This window comes from Camelus ferus, chromosome 7 (genome assembly GCF_009834535.1).
Source record: "Camelus ferus isolate YT-003-E chromosome 7, BCGSAC_Cfer_1.0, whole genome shotgun sequence".
Classification (NCBI taxonomy): domain Eukaryota; kingdom Metazoa; phylum Chordata; class Mammalia; order Artiodactyla; family Camelidae; genus Camelus; species Camelus ferus.
In genome coordinates, this window is record NC_045702.1 from 64,643,926 (window position 1) to 64,665,799 (window position 21,874).

Genomic DNA, 21,874 nt, shown 5'->3' on the forward strand with positions numbered 1-21,874 from the left:
AACTTGAGCATCCATGGATTTTATTATCGTGGGAGTCCTGGAACCAATACTCCATGGATACCAAGGGACAACTGTATTTAAAGTTCTGGCAATTCAGCTTCTAGTATAAAGATGTAATCTAAAACAAAAAAACCCAAGTGATTCTACTACAAATAACAATCAGAAATTCTGGAAAAATAAAGCAAGCAAAGGGAGTGAATTTTGAAGGGGAGTCAATTTAGATGAAGCAGTGGACTGTTTCATATTTTTGTGATTGGGCAAAGTAACTGAACAGACATTCTTCCAAAGATGGCATACCGATGGTCAACAGGTACATAAAAGGTGCTCAATATCTCTAATCAAAGACATGCAAATCAAAACCACAATGAGGTATCATCTTATGTCAGAATGGCTATCATCAAAAGGACAAGATAACAAATGTTGGTGAGAATGTGGAGAAAAGGAACTTTGTACACTGCTGGGGAAAATGTAAACTAGTATATAGTCACTATGGACAACAGTATGGAGTTTCCTCAAAAAATTAAAAATAAACTACCAGAGAACTCAGCAATTCCACTTCTAGGTATTTATCTGAAGGAAAAGAAGCCACCAAATTGAAAAGATATCTGCACCCCCATTTTCAGTGCAGCATTATTTACAACAGCCAAGACATGAAAACAACAAAGTGTTCATCAACAGATGAATGGATAAAGAAAATGTGATTCACACACACAATTATCATTCAGCCATTAAAAAAAAAAAAAGAATTCCTATTATTTGGGACAACAGGGATGGACCTAGAGGGCATTATTTTAAGTGAAAAAAGCCAGTCTGAGGAAGACAAATACTACACAGCATTACTTCTACAAGGGAAAAAAAAAACAAAGTCCAACTCATAGAAACAGAGCAGGAAAGTGAATGCTGGAATCTGAGAGTGGAGGAAATAGGGAAAGGTTGGGGAAAAGGTACAAACTTTCAGCTCTAGGATTAGTGGTTCTAATATGAAACACACTTACTATGGTTTTGCCTTCTTTTTGTCAGGTTGCAATCATACAAAAAAAAAACACCCATATTTCAGGTTAGAAGATCCACAGGAAAAGAGGGGAGGAAACAAGACTGCTGAAGAGTGAAGAGAGGAACTTCAGAAAGGAGGGCACCACGGTGCTCCAAACGTAAAACCTCAGGGCACAAAATTTCTAAGAGTTGATGGGATAAAATCCTTTCCCCCCCCCCTTTGGTTTAAGCAAATATTTCTTAACTACAACAGTACAAGTATGATCCTTAAAAGGAAAAGATGATCAATTTGACTTATTTAAAACAAAACAAAACAAAACAAAACAAAACAAAAACTTTTGTTCTTTGAGAAATGGTATTGAGACCAAAACCTCAAGCCACAGATGAGGAGAAAATAATTGCTAATCACGTATGGGATAAGGGATCTCCATGCAGAATATATGAAGTCTCATAATGCAGTAAGGTAACAATTCAAGAGAAAATGGGCAATGATTTGAATACTCAGAAAATCTATAAACAATCTAGATGAATGACAAATCAAAAAAAAAAAAAAGGAAATGATGTACATATATCAGCCACTGGAGAAAATCAAAACCACAGTGAGAGTTCACTAAACACCAAGTAGGATGTCTAAGATTTTTTCAAAAAGGACTTTCCCAACTATCTGCAATGATGTGGTGTACCTGGAACCCACAGACACTGCTGGTGAGAATGTAAAACAAAACAGTCTTTTAGAAAATTGTTCTGCCATGCTTCAAGTTAAATACATACCTGTCTTAGCACTTTGCTATTCTGGTTATAGGGATTGACCCAGGAGAAATAAAAGCATGTGTTCATACAAGGAATTCTACATGAAATGGTCACAGCAGCTTTATTCATAATAGACAAAACTGAAAACTTAGTATGTAATTGATAAATAAATTGTGGTATAGCCATACAGTAAAACACTAAGCAGTGGGGAAAAAATAAACTACTGATACTGGTAATCATAGGGATGAATATCAAAATAATTATGCTGAGTGAAAATCCAGATGAAAGAGAATATATACATATTGCATGACTCCTCTTATATAAAATTCTAGGGACTGGAAATGAATCATAGCAGATAGCAGATCAGTAGTTGCCTTAGGATGGCAGGGGATGGAGTGGACAGGTGCACGAGTCAGCAATTGCAAATGGGCATGAGAACATTTTGAAGGTGGGTATATGTTTTTTCTCTTGATAGTGGAGATGATTTCAGGGTATATACAAATGCAAAACTTCAACTGTCAAATTTTACATGTTCCACTTTGTTGTACTTCCATGTATTTCAAGAAAGTTGCTTTTAAAACCTTAGAGGATGCAAAAAATAAATCTGGAAGAATGGAGTTTATATAATTTGAAGCTCAAATCTAGAATTTACAAGCCAAAAAGAGACTCATGGACAATGAAAACAAACTATGGTTATTGAAGGGGAAAGGGCGGGGAGGGACAAATTAGAGGTTGGGAATTAACAGATACATGTTACTATTTATAAAACAGATAAACAAGGACCTACTGTATAGCACAGGGAACTATATTTAATTTCTTGTAATAACATAATGGAAAATAATTTGAAAAAATATCTAGAATAAGGTTGGTTATTTTAAGAATAAAGTGATATTATCACTTATATGTGAATCTAAAAAAAATGATATAATGAAATTATTTACAAACCAGAAGTAGATTCACAGACACAGAAAACAAACTTACGGTCATCAAAGGGGAAAGGGGGAAGAAGAGGGATAAATTAAGAGTTTGGGATTCACATATACACACTACTATATATAAAATAGATGAACAGTGAAGACGTACTGTATAGCACAGGGAAATGTATTAAAAATCTTCTAACAACCTATAATGGAAAAAAATCTGAAAAAGAATGGATAAATACATATATATACATGCATAACTGAATCACTTCGCTGGACACCTGAAACTAACACAACATAGTAAATCAATTATACATCAATAAAAAAAAGAGAACAGATTACAAAATATAGCTTAGTAGCCACCCAGAGTTCATTCCTTCTTGTTTTGGTAATGGCATACTGATTTCTGTGTGGGTAATTGACTCTTCCTCATTGTGTGCAGTCCCAAAGTGACTCTCAATACATTTCCCTGACCCCTTTCATTAAGGAGAAGACACATAACCGAAATAGAATTAGTGGTCTCTATCTCCCCAGGCATTGAAACTTACGTAAAGAGATTTAAGGGGACTAAAGAAGCTGGAGTTTATTAATTCCGTTCGTAAAGACTTAAAACAATGATGAGTTTCTATAAATAGGACTGTGAAGCTTCTTGCTTTCTATTGTTTTCTGAGCCTACTTCTATAGCCTCCCCTCGCCTTTTTAAGCTCTGTAAGCTAGCTGATACCTTTCCAATACATTATTTTTATGCTTAATTTATAGAAAGAAAGTTTTACTTACTTACAGAAAAAAAATTGTCAAAAAGGAAAAATAAGTAGGGGAGAGGATGTTAATTCTAGTGTCTCCCAAGTAATATAATTGAAACATTTTCTCCATTCCATTAAAATTTTGCTGAATACAATAAAGTATGGCTATTTTTAATTAAAAAATGAAGATTGGTATGTGTGGAGGGAAACAAGAGCTTTTAGCCATCTTAGAGTTGAGTCAAAAAGATTAGAAGAATTCTTTCAGACTAAGAGTAAGAATATTTCCACTACTGCTTCCTTGTTTTTCCATTGCTTTTATGTCAATGAGGAGGGAGGTAAAGCAGTTTCCTGTATGTTTACCAAACTGAACTTATCACCTACCCTCCTATCACACAACCTTAAGTCTTTCCGACTTTCATATTTCCTGAATCCAAGTTACTCAAGCCCCTTTTTCATGCCTCAACCCAAATAATCACCACGCATTATAAACACTTTTAATCCATATTTCTATTCGCTGCTGTGATTCACAATTGTATCCATAGTATATTGCCTGAAACATAATGACTATTCAGTAAGCATCTTCTGCATGAATTAAGGAATGTTTCAGACCACAGTTTTATCTCCTCTGGCCTACTTTCAACAACCTCATAACTTTGTCCCTGACTGTTTCTAGTCTTACTCTATCCTTGTAACTACTCCATGTTTCCTGGAGTGCCTTTATGAACACATCAGCAAAACTGGTCCCTTCCCTACAGACTTGCCAATTCCCTGCAGACTCCCTGTGCCCCCATCCCAAAGCCAATCACTGTTTCTCTTTTATCTATTATTATCTTGACCCTCCCAATTATACAATCTAAACTTGAATTTCTTTAAGTCACTAAAATGCTTTCTAAATTTTCTTGCCTCAAAATCACTGAATATGTGGTTTCCCTGCCTGAACAACTGGATTTCCTGGACAACTTTTAGCATCTAGATCTCAAGGTAAGTGTCATTTTTCCAGTCGGCCTTCCTTGATGTTATTGATTTGTTGATGTCTAGCCATTCTGTACTCCTATAACATCCTGTATTTCCCTGTGCTTAAATTAAATATTATTTCCAATGAAGAGCAAGTTCCAGGAAGGCAGGGACTGTGCCTGTCTTATTCTCTGGATGTATCCTGAGCACCTAACACAATGTTCAGCACATGGTAGACATTTTAATATTTGTTGATAAAAAGAAATTAGTTATCTAAAAATTGTTTTAAATGTCTACATGTTTGGCAATTGAAAGTTTAAAGAATTTGTTTATATCTGTTGCATTTTTTAATTCCATATGGTCAAAGTCAAATTTAGGCATTCTTGCCCATTTAAATAGTTAAGTATTACTCCAGAAGTTTAGGAAATAAGAATAGAAAGAGACATAAAGGCAATGTATCTATAATAAACATACTTCACAATGCCTAGGTCTGTGAGAAGTTTTAGAGAAAAAAGGGCAGCAACTAATGGGCGTGATGCTACTCATTCCAGTAGCAACATGAATAGACTTTTACTCTCAACACAGTTATTCCCCTCAGTACTGTTCTCTCAGTGGTACTTAGGTCAGATGCAGAGAGGACATGGTGACAGTGAGCAGAGAGGAAAGGGCTAAAAATTCCACTTCAGTGAGCAAAGCGGGCAAGAACTCAACATTCTTTTATTTGGTAGTTAAAACCCTCCTAATGAATTATGCAGAGTTCTGAATTATAGGTTTTTGGTGCAACTGGTGATTATATTACAAAAAACTGAAAAATAAGCCAACTTTGGATACCACCACCTTACAAAAAGCATCTATAATCTTTTTGATAAACCAAAATGCTTGGAGTTTTTATCTGTAGAGTACAAGTCAAAGGTATCTCTTTCTTATTGTACTACCATAAGTTTTTTTTAAATCTATAATTTAAATAATCACAGCTTAAAGGACTCTTTCAACATTAACACAAAATATATTACTTCAACTTACTAAAAATGTAGACTAGACTTATTCTGAGGAACAATACTGAGTTGCTTTTGTACAATTCTGACCTGACGAAAATACAAAACTGGAGTAAGTAAAATACATACCTTCCTTGCTGATTTCCTTATTAGAGTTACGAATGTGGAAAGGGAGTTGTGAAATTCCAGGGATATTCAGATTTATTCCAATGCAAAATTTTCATGTGGAGCTATGTGACCTCCTCATCTGACACCAAGGCAAATGGGCTGTATTCCACCACAACCATCCACTACTGTGCTTGTACCCTGTATGTTGGCACCATCAATAAGTGACAGGATACCTCCAGAATTACAATTCCAGATCATGATCTCACCTTATACTTCTTTACCAAGACAGAAACAGAAAGGAATGATGTGATCTTTCAATAAACAAACCTATAACCTTTCTGATCTGGTAGGTTTCTCCAATTTTTTCCTCCTCCTGACACTAGGAAGCTGTGTCCATGGTCTTACTAAGGGCCAGCTCTGTGCTTGTCACTTGGATCCTATCCTTCTTGTCCTAAGGGTTTCACTCATTTGGTACCTTCTCTTGTTCTTTTGTTATCTAATACCAGCAACTTCTTCCTCTCTATTGAATACTTACACCAACGAGTTCCACTATTTCCTTGCGTGTGTGTGTGTGTGTGTGTATGTGTGTGTGTATAGAAGTATAGTCAGCTTACAATGTTGTGTCAATTTCTGGTGTACAGCATAATGCTTCAGTCATACATGAACAGACAAATTCATTTTCACTGTTTCCATGTTTTGGTTATTATAAATAGTGAGTGCTGCTATGAACATTGGGATGCATGTATCTTTTTGAATTACGGTTCCCTCCGGATATATGCCCAGGAGTGGGATTGCTGGATGGGACCTAATTAAACTTACAAGCTTTTGCACAGCAAAGGAAACCATAAGCAAGACAAAAAGACAACCTCTGGAATGGGAGAAAATATTTGCAAAAGATAAGACTGATAAGGGCTTAATTTCCAGAATATATAAACAGCTCATACAACTTAATAATAAAAAAACAAACAATCTAATACAAAAATGGACAGAAGACCTAAACAAGGCATTCTCTAATGAAGACATACAAATGACCAATAGGCACATGAAAAAATGCTCAATACCGCTAATTATCAGAGAAATGCAAATCAAAACTACAGTGAGGTATCACCTCACACCAGTCAGAATGGCCATCATTCAAAAGTCCACAAACGATAAATGCTGTTGAGGCTGTGGAGAAAAGGGGAACCTCCTACAGAACAGTGGGAATGTAGTTTGGTGCAGCCATATGGAAAACAGTATGGAGATTCCACTATTTCTAATCTTACAAGAAAAAAATGTTTTTATTTAAAAGTCTCGCCTTTTATGCTACATTATATTCCAGCATTTGCCTCTTTTTCATACCCTTTCACAGAATAACTTACAATTAAGTTATAGTGCTGTCTCCTTGTTCCCATCTCCTGTTTTTCAAGTCCTCTTTCTGGCTTTTGCCCTCTACTTTGCTGAAATTGCTCTCATTAACTTTACTAATGATCTCCATGTTTCCCAACAGAATTCAGTACAGAGACTCATTCCTGTTTTTGCTTATTTGTTTTGTAGACACCCTTCTCTACCCAATCTTTGAACACTGAAGTGCCCTAGAACTTGGTTTTAAGCTCTATTCTATGATTTCTCTAAAAAAGTCAATCTCACCTAGTTGCACTGCTTGAAATACTACGAATTGGGCAATAAGTTCCAAACATATGTCCTCATGTCTAATTTTTCCCCTGAGCTCCAAATTCATAAGCCCAACTGTCACTGGAATGACTAATAGGCATCTCAAATTAAACATGTCTAAAACAGAACTTTTTGATTTGTGCCTCCCTCTCCACAACATGATTTTCCATCAATCTTCCCTCTCTCAGTAAGAACACTATCATTCACTCAGTTGCTCAAGCCAAAAGAACTCCGTAGTCATTCTTAATATCTTTCTTTCCCTCACCAACATTCCCCTCAGTGTGTGGGCACACATGCACACACACGTGCACACACACATACACACTCCCCTCAGTGTTTCATTATGTCAGGTCTACCTCTAACATCCACACCAAACTTGATCACTCTTTTACTCCTTCATTGCCATCACCCTAGTCTGAGACGCTATCATTACTCACTGGGCTGAGGAACTGACATCTAAGCTGAGTTTCCCACCTAAGTGAATTTGGTCAGGTAAAATTCATTCATTGATGGCAGCCTAACAATCTTTTTAAATGCAGATGAACATTAGATAATTTCAGCCTTGCTGTAAACCTTGGTATAGTTTTTCAGGGCACTTTGAAAATCCGGATTAATACCATCTTGTACATATCATTTTGGTTTATGACCTGGTCCCTGCCATATTCTGCCACCTGATTGCTTAACCACTTCCCCTACTATCTTTGAGCAATGTCATACACATGGGTACATGCACTTATATTTTTTATTCCTGATAAAGAAATTTTCCAGTATTCTGAATTCTAATAAATAAAGATATTACAGGTGTTTTCCCCTTCAACTAATCTCCTTTGCTACCACTAATGAAAAAGTAAAGGCTTAAAAGCAGACTTTTCAGATTAGTGCATACATACACTTCAGTTCTATGTTTATTGTAGCTGTAGTCAACTGGAGGAAAAACCTAGAGAAAAAGGGGAATTTTTGCTTGGTTGCTTTTGTTGCTTTAGAAATTCACTGATATGCGTGTTGAAGGAAAGTCAAGCTTAGGGAAGGGAATAAATAAAGTTGCCAATCATGAAACCTAAATATACATGGATTTTTGAAAAGTTTCTATTGGCAAAGTTTAACATATTAAATCATGTCATTTAAATGTTGGAGATAGATGGTACATTATCTTCTAACTTCCAAGTACACTGCAGTAAAGAAAAGTAATAAACTCTTCTTAAATGTTCCTGCTTTTACTCCCCCTAGCACACAAGATGCTTATTCATGAAGTCCTCCACTTCAGATCCCAGACTTCCTATGAGCCCTTTCCAGCAGCTGAAATAGCTCAGTTCCTTTTACGGAGGACAGAGTGTCGGGATGATATAATCAGAATTCCAATTTATGAGAACTTTCTTCCTACAAATGAGTTAAAATACATTCGCGATAGGAAGCCTTTAAATTTTTAAGTGTATTTACAGTATATACATAAAATGGAGCCCTGTTTCAAAGTGAAAGACATTCAGTACGGCTCAGTCTGTTATCTGTAAGTTCTTTGATTTCTAATCCTCAGAACAATGCGGATATAAATACTGTTGCCATACAAAGAGGGGACTTGAACAAGTTAGTATAGCAAATAAATAAATCTTGGAAAATTAGAATATTTCAAGAAAATGCCACATTTTATAAAAGATAGCTTCCTTATCAGTATTTGCCCTGAAGTGGATTCAGTTCTTCCACCAAGCATTAGTTCATACCTTTCATCTGGTTCCTTGATTTATTAAATTATTTTTATTCTATATTATTCATTTAAAACTAGGCACTGACAAAAGCACTGGGGATAAACACACACACACACACACACACAAAGTATCTCCTAATCTACCTGGATTAATCACAGAAATGTCCCAGAAGCCGCTCATACCTTCAGCCCACCATCCCTAAAAATAAACCTTGTCTGCTCCACTGTGGACTTATTTGAAACTGGCAGTCATTTAATGCCACGACTGGGTAGCAAGAACATGCAGGAAAACTAAGGAACGAAACTACAAGAATTAGAGATCAAAGCATGTTGAGATTTCTGCTGTCTGTACAGGTGGGGAGCGATGATGTAATACACAGTAACTGAAAGCACAGAGTGGTCAGTGATGACAGATGGAGACACCTGAGATCAGGGGTCTAGGACACAGTCCCAGCAGCCACGGAACCATCAGATGCGTTGTGAATATGCTGCTTCCTCCCCTCTAACTTATGTTTTTTCATCCACATGAGAACTAGGTCCAAAGCAAAGTGGTCAGGATTGCTTATGATAGCATCAGAACATGTGGAGAGTAACTGTGTAGAAAGAATTAACCAACTTCCAGGCAAAAGTTTTCTCTAACAGAAATCAGAGGCAGACATCAAGCTCCAGAGATGCTGACAGGTCTCTGCACATCCCTGTTAGAGTCCTAGACTCTCTGTATCCTGCACACATGCCTTGCACACAGACCTGTTCCTCCTGTCTCATTTTGCTGTACTATATTCTAGGTGACGCTCAGAACCTAAACTGCACTTGAGTGTTATTGGCTGATGCCTTCCAAGGGATCTGTCTCCCTCACTCTCTGTACCCCAAAGAAAGGAGATCCCTACCACCAACAGAACCCCGGTCAGTGTCTGCTTGCTTTCTCGTTCCTGTATCCAGAACAAGACACTAACATTTCTTTGAACTCTCACTCTGACAATTTTACATTCTTCTAATCTTGGCTTTTTACAGTAAAGAAAACTTTCTAATATCAGATATTGATGGGCCAACCACTAAAGTAGCTGCTTGATTATATATGTTTTTTATGAATATATGTGTATTTAATATATTCTTAAATTTAAATATTAAATGTATAAATATATTCACACACCTTTAAAGAAGCATAGGCAGCCATCATGGTTAGTCATACACATATATAACTAAACACATGTTTAGTCACATACATTTACATATATATAATTAAATACCATGGCTGCCTACTGTTAAATGGTAGTGTGCACCGTTTGTTTCTGTTAGTCTTCCATAAAGTAGTGCCTATATTGCTCACTCTGTATTGGGTACTACTCTTAACAATTTATGTATATTAACTCACTTAATTTCTATAACAACCTTACAGTGTTAGCTCCTATTATTATCTCTATCTTATACATGGAAACAAAAAACCAGAGGCACTAAGAAGTTACATGATTTTCTCAAAGTTGTCAGTCTACTAGGTAAAAGAGTCTGGATGTGTGGCTCCGTGTTCAAGATTTTAAAGAGTGACTCCATCAGCTAAGTGTGGTAGGAAGTCCTTATGACAGCACTGTAAATGGACTAGTTTTAGGGGAGAGGGGTTGTTATATGGAAGGAAAGAATGAACGCAGAGATACCAGTTAAGAGATTACTTACATCAAACAGACCATTTGGAACTTAGGCAGTGTCAGTGAAGACGAGATATGAATTCATATTGATATGAATCAATAGGACACAATGACTGACTAGCAATATGGTCTTGATTGTCCTGGCATTCTTGATGGCATAAGAATTTTAAAAAGTCGAGTGATTGACAAAATTTCTATCAAGAGTCAAAGGATAATACTTGACTTCACTCAGTTTTCAGGATTATTAAGAATCCCATCTCTTGTGCCCTCTAAGAATAGGTTGGCATTTTTCCCCCAGGGCTTTATTTCTCTAAGTCTGATTAAATTCTTGAAAATCACATCTAAAGTAGTCTTTGCATTCCAGATTTATGTTGAACTGAACTAAAAAGCAACACAGGAACAGTAAATGACATGGCATTTTGCAGTTGTCACTATTAATATACGGTAGACAACATTTGAATACAAGAATTTAAAATTAATCTGCCATTTTCAAACATGTTTGCCTGTTTGATCTCTTTTAGCTTCATATGTTTTAAAGGAAAACAACCCATACCATAGGTTTGAGTGCCTTGTAAAATTACAAGATAATAAATTAAATTAGTCATGATTATGCATTCTATTATATGACAACATTATTCTTACAATGTTCCTGTAGTTAGGCATTTTGAAGTCTTCTCTTTCAGTTTCTATATATGACAAGTTTTTAATGCAAGGGCTTTTCCCATCGATACTAATAGTTTAAAAATATCAGTAAAATTAACTCATTTTTAGTTGAACTATTATCAGAGACACTGAATAAAAGGAGAAAAATACTCCTAGCTCACAACAATCATAGCACTAGTATTATTTCTATTAAATGAGTTACTCTGTGCATATTTTAGTTCTTAAAGCAGTAGTATTTACTGGTCGTTTTCACTACTTTTTTCACAAGTAGGGAACAGAGATTCTTTTTAAGTAATCCTCATTTTTAAAAATAAATTTTGTCTTCTTTGATAGCAGAGTTTCATAAATTTAGTGATTAAACAGTAAAACATGTTTTACATTTCTGCAGTGTACTATATACAAGATGTTCATGACTTTTTTTATTAAAACAGGATAAATAAAAATTATTCAGAAATTAAAATAATATGACCATAAAGTAAACTTTACCAAAACTTGTGTCCCCAGTGGTCCCACATCACGCTCTGGGGCCTCAGGCAAGCTACTTAAGCTTTCTGTGCTTCAGCTCCATTACATTCAAAATGCAGCTAATACTGCCTGCTTCACGGGGTTATTTTAAATGAGTTAATATGTACAGAACATTAGGAAAATGCCTGGGACATAATGTGTGTTAAAGAATAGTTACTGCTTTTATATTATTAGGGGGATAAATCTCAACTTGTGAAGTGCTTTTCTGAAAATAGACTGTGGAAGTTATAAAAATAGTTCTTTAAAATAGTCAATGTTTTAAAAACTAATTATACAAATGTATATTCATGTGTTTCAACAGAAATCTGTCTTGCTAAATCATAAGCACTTTTCAGCTCTTTTGGACAGAGATGCTAATGAAAGCACTCTGAAAAAAGAATGCTCTGAGGCAAGAAAGAGCAAAGCAATAATGCATAATGTCAGAAATTTATCCGGGATAATTTAAGCTACTACAAAGTTTCCTAAAGAGCACGGGTGGATTGCCTAGTATTTAGTTCTCACGGTAAAGCACATGGGAGTTAATAGGAAGGTAAGTGGCTGGAAATGAATGATGAGTTACCAAAGCAAGACAGAAGAAGGAAACCAGAATTAATGTCATTCTCAGATGAACTTTCTCAGCCAAGATGAAAAACACAGAATCAAAATAGTGGAAATAAAATAACTCAGTTTAAGATAATCACTCAGTTTAAGATAATCTAAAGAGAAAAATGTACATACTCTTCTTTTGTCTAGAAAAGTATAGATTTTTTTAGATTTTAAAACAGGCCCTATAAGCCCTGGCAAGATTACCTACCAATTATAAATCCAGAAACATTTTCTATGGGGACTGATTAAAAACAAAAACTCAAAAAGAAATCAACAACCACAAAATTCAACTGAAGAAGATTCTACAGGCAGAGTGTTGTGAAATTAGAATTGCATATATTTAATTTGATAAAATTCCTTTGAAATAAAACAGTACTTTTATAAAGCTTATACATGATCATTTTTTACTTTGTAGTAATACTCAAAAGTACATATGTATTAGTGAAGTTATTCCACTTGCACCATCCATAAATAATTATACTTTGCATTTGGTGACTGTAGATATCTCTCTATGTGTTTATATAAAAAAAAGAGAGAGAGAGAGAGGTAAATATAATTGACCTTAGATTGCAATTTTTCTTGTAGGACCAAATCCTTTCATATTTTAATAATAAATATTTAATGCTCAATAAATAATCAAACATATTTTTCTCCAAATTCGTTAATAAGTGTTAGTACATTCCTTGAGTTCCCGCATGTTTATGAATGCCTAATTGTGTTTAAGTTTAAGTACCTTTGATTCACTTAAAGGACAATTGACCACCTGAAACAAAATAACACTGCCTTGTAACACTCAATTACATAAGTGAAATTCAAATATATGACAAACAGAGCATAAAGGATGACATGGGAGAATGAAAAATATATTGTTGCAAGATTTAAATACTACGTGAAATGACATAATATTGTTTAAAAGTAGACTGTGATATATTAATGTTGTATAGATTAAGTGTTAATGAAATGACTAAAATTACACACACAAAAAAAAAACCTAAGAAGCCAACAGTGGAAATAATATGGAATTATTTTTAAAAATCACTGTTTTGTTTTTCAGAGCAAGAAATACAAAGGAAAAAGAATAGATGGGACAGACAAAACCTATCAAGGTGATTGATTTAAATTCAATCATCAATTAGGCTATAACAATTATTCTAAATACCCAATTAAAAAAGATTGGCAGATAAGTTTTTAAAGAAATAAGAAATTTGACAGTAAGAGAAATCTACTTGAAATGTATGAACATAAATATGTTAAAATTAAAATGGAAAGATGTTTAATGTTTAACAGTAATTAGAAGATGATGAATTGGCTACACCAAAATCAGATAATGTAGACTTCAGAGCAAAAAACTATCAGAAATAAAGGAGAAAATTCATAAAGTTGATGAGACCCATTCATTAAGATATAACAATTATACATACATATGCACATTTTCTTCAAAATATATGAAGAAACCAATAAATTGAATGGAAAATAGACCAAGATTACAATTACAGGTAGAAACTTCACTTCTTTCCCAGAGACAGGAAAACATTAACAATATATGACCTAAAATTCCATCAATCAACTTGATCTAACTGAACACTTCAACAAATAACAGCTAAATACACATTTTCAAGCACTCATGAAACATTCACTGCAAGAAAGACTGTACTACAAGAAATGTTAAAGGTGTTTCTTAGCATAAAGATAGGATCACAGATGAAAACTTGGATCCAAACAAAGAGAAGAGTGCTCAATAATGGTAAAATGAAAAGAATAGAAATACAGACCTTAAAATAAACTTTAACAGATTTAAGGAATTAGAGACAAACTGAATAAACTAGAGTAAATATCAAAAAGATATCTGGAAAACTCCCCCAAACACCTGAAAGTCAGAAACTCACTTGCTAATAACATTGTGTCAAAGACAAAGTCACAAAGGAAATTAACAGTTTGAACTGAACAAAAAATACATATAAAAATGTATGAGATGCAGCTCTACTGCCTAAATGAGAGTTTATACATCATATGCTAATATTAAAAACAAGAAAAAAATCTCAAAGTAAATCTAACCCTGCACCTTAATAAATTAGAAAGAGAGGAGAAAATGGAAGGAAGGAAAAAATAAATTGGACTGAAAATGATTATAAATGCAAATTAAAAAATAGAGAAATAACTGCAAGACATACTGATTTAAAAAAAAAAACTTGCACACAGAAAATATAAGGAACTTTAACAATTTGCCAAGGAGAACATAAACATTAAAATCTTTTTTTTAAGGATAAACTTGCACAGACATTCTAGGACAGACACAGCAAATAAGCATAAGAACATGAAGTTCCCCAATATCATTAATCATTATGGAAATGAAAATTAAACCATAATGACACATCACTACACATCTATTAGAATGATCATAAAAGAACAAAGCAAAAATAATGACCCCCGAAAATTCCAAGTCCTAGCAAGGATGAGGTGCAATTAGAGCCCTCATACATTGTCGTGAGAATGCAAAATGATACAATCACTTTGGAAAATAGTTTTGCAATGGCATTTGAAGTTACATACACATCATCACACAATTCAGAAATTCCACCCCTAGCAATATGTTTCTTCCATACAAAAACCTACTGGTGAATGTTTTGAGCAGCTTTATTCATAATTGCCAAAAATGGGAGAGAATTCTAATGTGAAGAGGTAAACAAATTATGATACAGCTAAATAATGGCATGATACTTAGCAAATAAAAAGAAATAACTACTAATAAACACAATAACATTGATGAACCTTAGGGGCATTATTTTAAATGAGAAAAGTCAGTTCAAAGGGCACGTACTAAAAAAGTCCATTTATATAACATCTGTAAAGGTCAAAACCATAGGGACTGAAATCATATCAGTGGTTGCCAGGTTGCCAGGGAAGGATATGGGGAATAACTACAGCCTGGCACTTGGGGACCTCTGGGGTAATGGAAATATTATACACCCTCATATGGTGGTAGTTATACAAATGTGTTTGTCAGAACTCACAAGACTGTAGACTTACATAGGTTAGTTTTACTCTATGTAAAAATTATGTATTAAAAAAAAGAAGAGGAAAGTGGGAAAATCTAGGTGGTAGACGTACAAGGTTTATTGTAATTTTTTTCCAACTTTGTTCTATGTTAGGAAGTTTTTATATGAAATGTTAAAGAAAATCAGAAATAAGTTTCTCCTCCCCCAAATAAAATCCTTACGATATGACAAGAGATGATAATTTGTTACTAAAGGCAAAAATAAAATAAATGAGTTGAGCACAAACAAACTGCATAGCATATCAGCCTTTTTCCACTACACGGCTGTGTGAGCAAGTAAGACCCTAAGTAAGATGGAATATTATGTACATTATATTCATAATAACTCACATTTTTGTAAAACTTATAGTTTATATACTGTATTTTACATATATGATTCTTTTTGCTCTAAACAATGAGTACATCAAGTAAGTGACATTACATTACACATCCAGAAACACACACACACACAGAAGTTAAGCGACTTGCTTAGGTCTATAAGCCAGGGCCTGAATTCTAAATTTCATGTCACTTTTTTCCATCTCTTTTCATATTGAAGCATAATAAATATTCAGAAAAGTACACATATACAGGTAAAGTTTAACCGATTTTCACATACACCTATGTAACCAGAACTGAGATCAAGAAACAGAACATCCCCAGCACACCAAAGGTACCTCAGTTATTTTTTAAGAGTGATCAGTACAATACATTTTTATAAAACATTTAATTCTGTGGTATTATCACCAATATAAAAACCTTCCCTTAAAGGGTCCTTTAAATAGTCAACTATTTTACTTACATTTAAAATATGATGTTATTTATAAAACATTTATTTGCACACAGCTCTTCAGCAGACCAACAGGAAAATACCCCTACATAACATCAATTGACAGTCACCATTTATAAAAGTACTAAAACAGTCTACATAAAAAAGTTACCCTATTAAATGCTTTTAGCCATAAATATGTTTGGAATGGTGAAAAGATGGGGAAGTGGGTGAAATGGTTGAAGATGGTCAAAATGTACAAACTTAGAGTCTTAAGTAAAATAAGTTCTGGGGATGTAATTTATATCATGATGACGATAGTGAACGATATTGTATTTATATTTGGAAGTTGCTAAGAGATAAGATCTAAAAAGTTATCACAAGGGAAAATGTAATTATATGAGGTAATATATATTAATTAAACTTATGTGGTAATCTAGAAAAAAACAGGGGAAAAGCTTCCTTACATGTGTCTTGGAAATTACCTTTTGGATATAACACATAAAGCCCAAGTAACGCAAGCAAAATTAAACAAGTGGGACCACATCAAACTAAAAAGCTTCTCCACAGCAAAAGAAAATTAAAAGGCAGCCTACAGAATGGGAGAAAATATTTACAAACCACAGATCCGCTCAGGAGGTTAACATCCAAAATATATAAGGAACTCATATAACTCAATAGCAACAAAAATTTAAAAAAATTAAAAATTGCAATGAACCTAAGTAGACATTTTCCCAAAGAAAACACATTTTTTAACAATATACACATTTATCAAGTCATTATGCTATAAAACTTAAACAGTATATCAATAATCTCAATAAAACTGAACAAAAACTATAAATAAAACACCTGAAAACTCTCTTCTAAACGTAATCACCACAGAAGCAGATTTTCTACCTCCCAGTCTCCACGGTAGGGCAGAAGCCCAGCTTGGACAGTTCCAATCAGCAGCAACAGAGGGCAGTACTCACATCCACGAACCTGCTTCTCCAACACCACCTAATACTTTTCCACTAGCTCAGCCCAGTGCTTATGAACTCTCCTACCTTTTGTTTCAGGGTAGTTGAGGTCAGTCTTGAGTAGATCTTCCCTGCTTGTTTACTACCCTGTGGTGCAATTTTTCTTTGACCAGCGCCTACGGTACTCTAGGTAACAGACCATTCATTATCTCAAACCTTGAATATACTCAGCTAGATAACGAGGCAAACGTTAAGTGAGTGTGATAAGCACCATGTGCACAGTTACACACATGCTATGAAAACCAGTTAAAGAAATTCCCCCTCCCTGTCCGTGGCCTGGAGTAAGAGGGGCTTTAAGAAGTTACACAGATTAGAAAACAAAGCTGAACCATGAAAGACTGAAGGAAAAATAAAATGCCTAGTATACATCATATGAAGGGACATCTAGGCAGACCAACACAGCATGAAATGACAATATGGAGGCACGGAGTTCATGATATGTTGGGGTATAAGAGGTCCAGGGTTGCTATAATATACTGTAAACACGTGTGAACCAAAAAGTGGGAGGGGGAGTGGCTAGAAAGACTGACTGCATTCAAGTTATGAAAACGATAAAAAGGAACCCTAAGTAGACTGGACTTCGGGAATTGACTGGGAATTGGAAAGTGAATGAAAGTTTATCAAAAAGTGATTAAATGCGTATTTTTGAGCATTCCTCTGCTAGCAGCGTGGAGGCTGATGTGCCAGTCAACTGGATCTCCTGCAGGACATGGGTGGGAAAAAGCCCTGATTTGTGGAGTTTACCGATTTTCCTGGTGTAAACACTTCCAACTGTGGCTGATTTCAAGCTGCCAGTGGTTTAATGACTGGATTTCAGAACTCCTGAATATTTAAAAATGTGTTCTCATGACAGTACAGTTTGCTCTAGAATATCAGTGGTGGCAAGGGAAAGGGAAAAGAACGAGCTTGTCTAGGAGAAATACACGAGGATATGGACTCAAAAAGCAACTGTGGGTATGGATGGAGGAAACTCCATCAAGGGACATTCCAGAAGTAAAGGAAATAGTCCATATCAGAGGTATTATTCACATTATAAACAGCCTTCTCTTTAAGGATCCTTTAAATAGTCAACTATTTAAAGGTCAAGTAGTGTGTGCTAGAGGTCAACTAATGTGGCCACGGTCACCTGCTTTGCCAGGAGCAGATTAGGCACTGGATTTGAAGCCAGTGTATCTGATTCCAGTGTCCCATACACAGGATTATGAACTCAACTCCTGCACCCCTGGAAAATGAACCTAATGGGATTGCTCTGAGGATTAATTAAGTAAATATATATCTGAAGCACCTAGAACACTTGGCACCCACAAACATTTATGAAATTACGGCTACTATTACTAATGTAATCACCATTATTCACATTTTACCGCAATCATCCTGTTCTACTGAATTCGTTCAGAGCGATGAAACAGTAAATCAGGAAGTGCTAAAACAGAAAGCAATTTTCTATGTTTAAAAATTGTACAAGCTGGGGAGAAGAGTGCATTTAAAATGCTGTGGGTTTTGAATGACAATTTTTAACTCCCGCCCCCCCCCCCAAGTATAAACTAAACCTTATAAACAGATCTATGTAACTCAGCACACAGCCTTCTGCTGTATCATCACCGCGTGGGATAGGCTTGCATGGTAAAGATAAGCTCTCACTGCCCTAGATGGAATGCTAAGATAACCATTCTGGCAAACAATCAAACATTCTTCTTCCCATTGTTCTGCTAACATCGGAAATAGACAGAATTCAGTTCTGAATTATGCTGGTAATGATTCATAATCCTCACGTAACTGAAAACTCTGTTAGCCATGGGATATTTCACAGGGGAGAACGATGCCAGCCAGCGTCCAGCCCAGCTCTGACCATTGGAGGTGATGCAGCCTGTGGTCCCTGTCACACACCACAGGGCTTTGGCATCTGTGCCGAGAGTTAGAAGCACCTCCCATGAGATCAACCTTTTAATCTATATACAGAGCAAGAATCTTTTGGGCCATAGCTTTATTGCCTCTGGTGCTTTGGACCTGCAAATAAATCATTCATAAGACAGAAAATGTGCCAGAAAATTTTGGACTCTAAAATACCCTGAAAACTGTTTAATTTAAAAAATTCAGTAACTGCTATCAAACACACATGATGAAGATAAATGTGTCTCTTGCAATTTTCACCATTTGGCACACCAGAGAATACCTGAAAGACAAGGTCGCCAGAGCTGGGATGCTGTTCACTTTTGAATTTAAGTCCTTGATAAATAAAATATCTTCACTCAAAATCAAAACATACATTCATGAACAAGAATCAACACATAATAAAGTACAGCTTCTGACTCTGAACAACTCACGGAAATAATCAATACAAATCAATGCCAAAGAATGCCTGTCACGTTACTTATTGCAGGAAAATTGCTTTCTAATAAAATTACACTCATTTTACATTCAGTATTTTGAATATTTGTCATCTTAACTTTCTGCCTTGGCATATATATCATCACTGTGAAAGCAAACAGTGAATTATTTGTTGTTATCTCGTTCTGACCAAAACCATGCACACTACAGCTTTTACAATAGAAATTTTGACTGTGCTTTGCATGTGAGCATGAAAGGAATGGTTGCAACAAAGCATGACATCAAGGAAAAGTTTATTTAAATTCTCACAGAGAGGGCAAGTTCAATTTCTTTTCTAGGTAAAGTCTTATGTGGAAAACTCAAATATTTGTCCTACCTCTGTAGTGAAATTTCTCTTTGCTTAAAAGGAAAAGAGACCCACATTGTGAAAATTATGTGAGCTAGAATTTTACACAGCGTCTGTTTGGAATGTTTTCCCTTTAAACACCCCAAACTGAAATTTTAATTCAAATCTGTGGAAGTGGGTTGCCAACTGGCTTCACACACGCTGTGGGATGACTCTTCAATCCACATTCTGAATCTTATGTGCACCTCTTACAAGTAGATTAAATATATAGCATGTTAATGGGAATGTGAGGTATAGTAAAGCCAACAGGTCAGGAAAACGACTGTCCTTTAAGACAGTAATAAACATTTACTCACTGTTCCCAAGAGTAGGAGCCACACCACGCCGCTGGGAAGCGCCAAAGGCTGGGTCGGTCAGGATGCCAAAGGAAGGAGAGGAACTGTGCATAAGGCTCTTAATCGTGGCTTGTTCTGGAAGAAACAGATGATGGAGGGTATGTAGATTTAGGATTGGCTAGTTTTAAAGATTTCAGGGGGCTCTGGGGCAAAGGGGCTCTCCCAGGTTGCCTGGTACCTGGCCCTGGGGGTTATCAGGACCGGTGTGTAGCGGCCTGAAGGGACACAGCCCAATGGGCTAGGAAAGTGGGCTCTCGATCGATTGGTTTATGTTTGAAAAATAGTCCACAGGAGGAGGAGGGGGCGGGGTGATGAGGAAGGCAGGAGGCCAAGGCTGGGGGATCTAGGTGTGCTGCTGGGTTCTCCAGAACGAGGCCTGTCTAGCATGAGCATGCAGGGCAGATACTAAACTACGAAGATGACAGAGGCTACAACGGCGGTTAATACAACAGGGAGGACTTACTGTAACACAACTAAGGCATTTAACATCTGTGGAGGCTGCTAACTCTGATCCCTGCACAGGGCAAGTTGAAACGACAACACAGTGAGGATCAGCCGCTCAGGGCTCACAGCTCTCTCTGGAGGCTTGCCCTCAGCCCGTGGTTCTCAGACTTCAATGTGGATCAGAATCACCCGGAGCCTGTTAAACCACAGGCTGCTTGGCACCACCCCAAACTTTCTAATTCAGTAGGTCCAGGCTGAGGCCCAAGAAACTATCATTTCTAACAAGCTCCCAAGTGATGCTGTTTTGGGGACCACACACTGAGAACATCTGCAAGTAGTCCAGACTGAGAAGCATCCCCTCCCCCAGGGGTTCCTGGGAGATTCTATGGAAGCGGGTGTAAAAGACCAGCCACTTTGTCTCAAGTCAGCACAATTCTGAGGTCGAATCCACTCTCCGGAGATCCACATGCGAACAGGCTGTGTCTAGACTCTGACTCTGACTTTATCTTTTAACCCAGTTTCTTCCCCTACTCACTGCTGTTGCCTCCCTCTCTTCCCTACAGGTTTCTCCTTAGTAAATGACTTCAACCACACACACCACTCAGTTTTTGTTTTTAGGAAACCCAACCTAAGAAAACGTTTTTACCAAAAAATGTTTCTTACTGAATCATACTGTCTGTAGTGGAAAGAATCCAGTATCATTGGTTCAAATTCTGGTTTTCCTACTTATTTTCTGTGTGATCTATGATCTAAATCAAATTATAATTGCCTGGATCTCAATTTCTTTACCTCTAAACTGATGATAATAACACTCACCATCTTAGTGTGGTTGTGAAGATAAAGTCATATAAGTAAATTTCAAAACACCATGGCCAAAATATCACAGATTCACAACAGATATTAATTCCTCCTACTTTTAATTTTATCCATATCTCCTTTTTATCAACACCTATTCTGTGCTCCAAACTAACTACCACCATCTGTAAACACATTCTGCCTCATCTAGCCTTTACACCTCTTTACACATCATACTTTTGAACTGTCTTTTATAAACCAGCCTCTCTGATTCTCTGATGAAGAGTGCTGTCTTCCTTCTATGAATATCCAAGAATATGTCTCTCATGACATCTACCCCATGTTATCATGTTTTATTCTTACCCACAATATGTCTTTGATGTTATTGAGTGCAGTGTTTCATTCTACTTACAGTAAGTAGGCGCCCTTTGTATATGTCCCAGTTGAAATTACCACGTGAGATGGTGTGATCACTGTACTAGTAGCAGTCTGTCTGCCTTCCACGCTGTATCATAA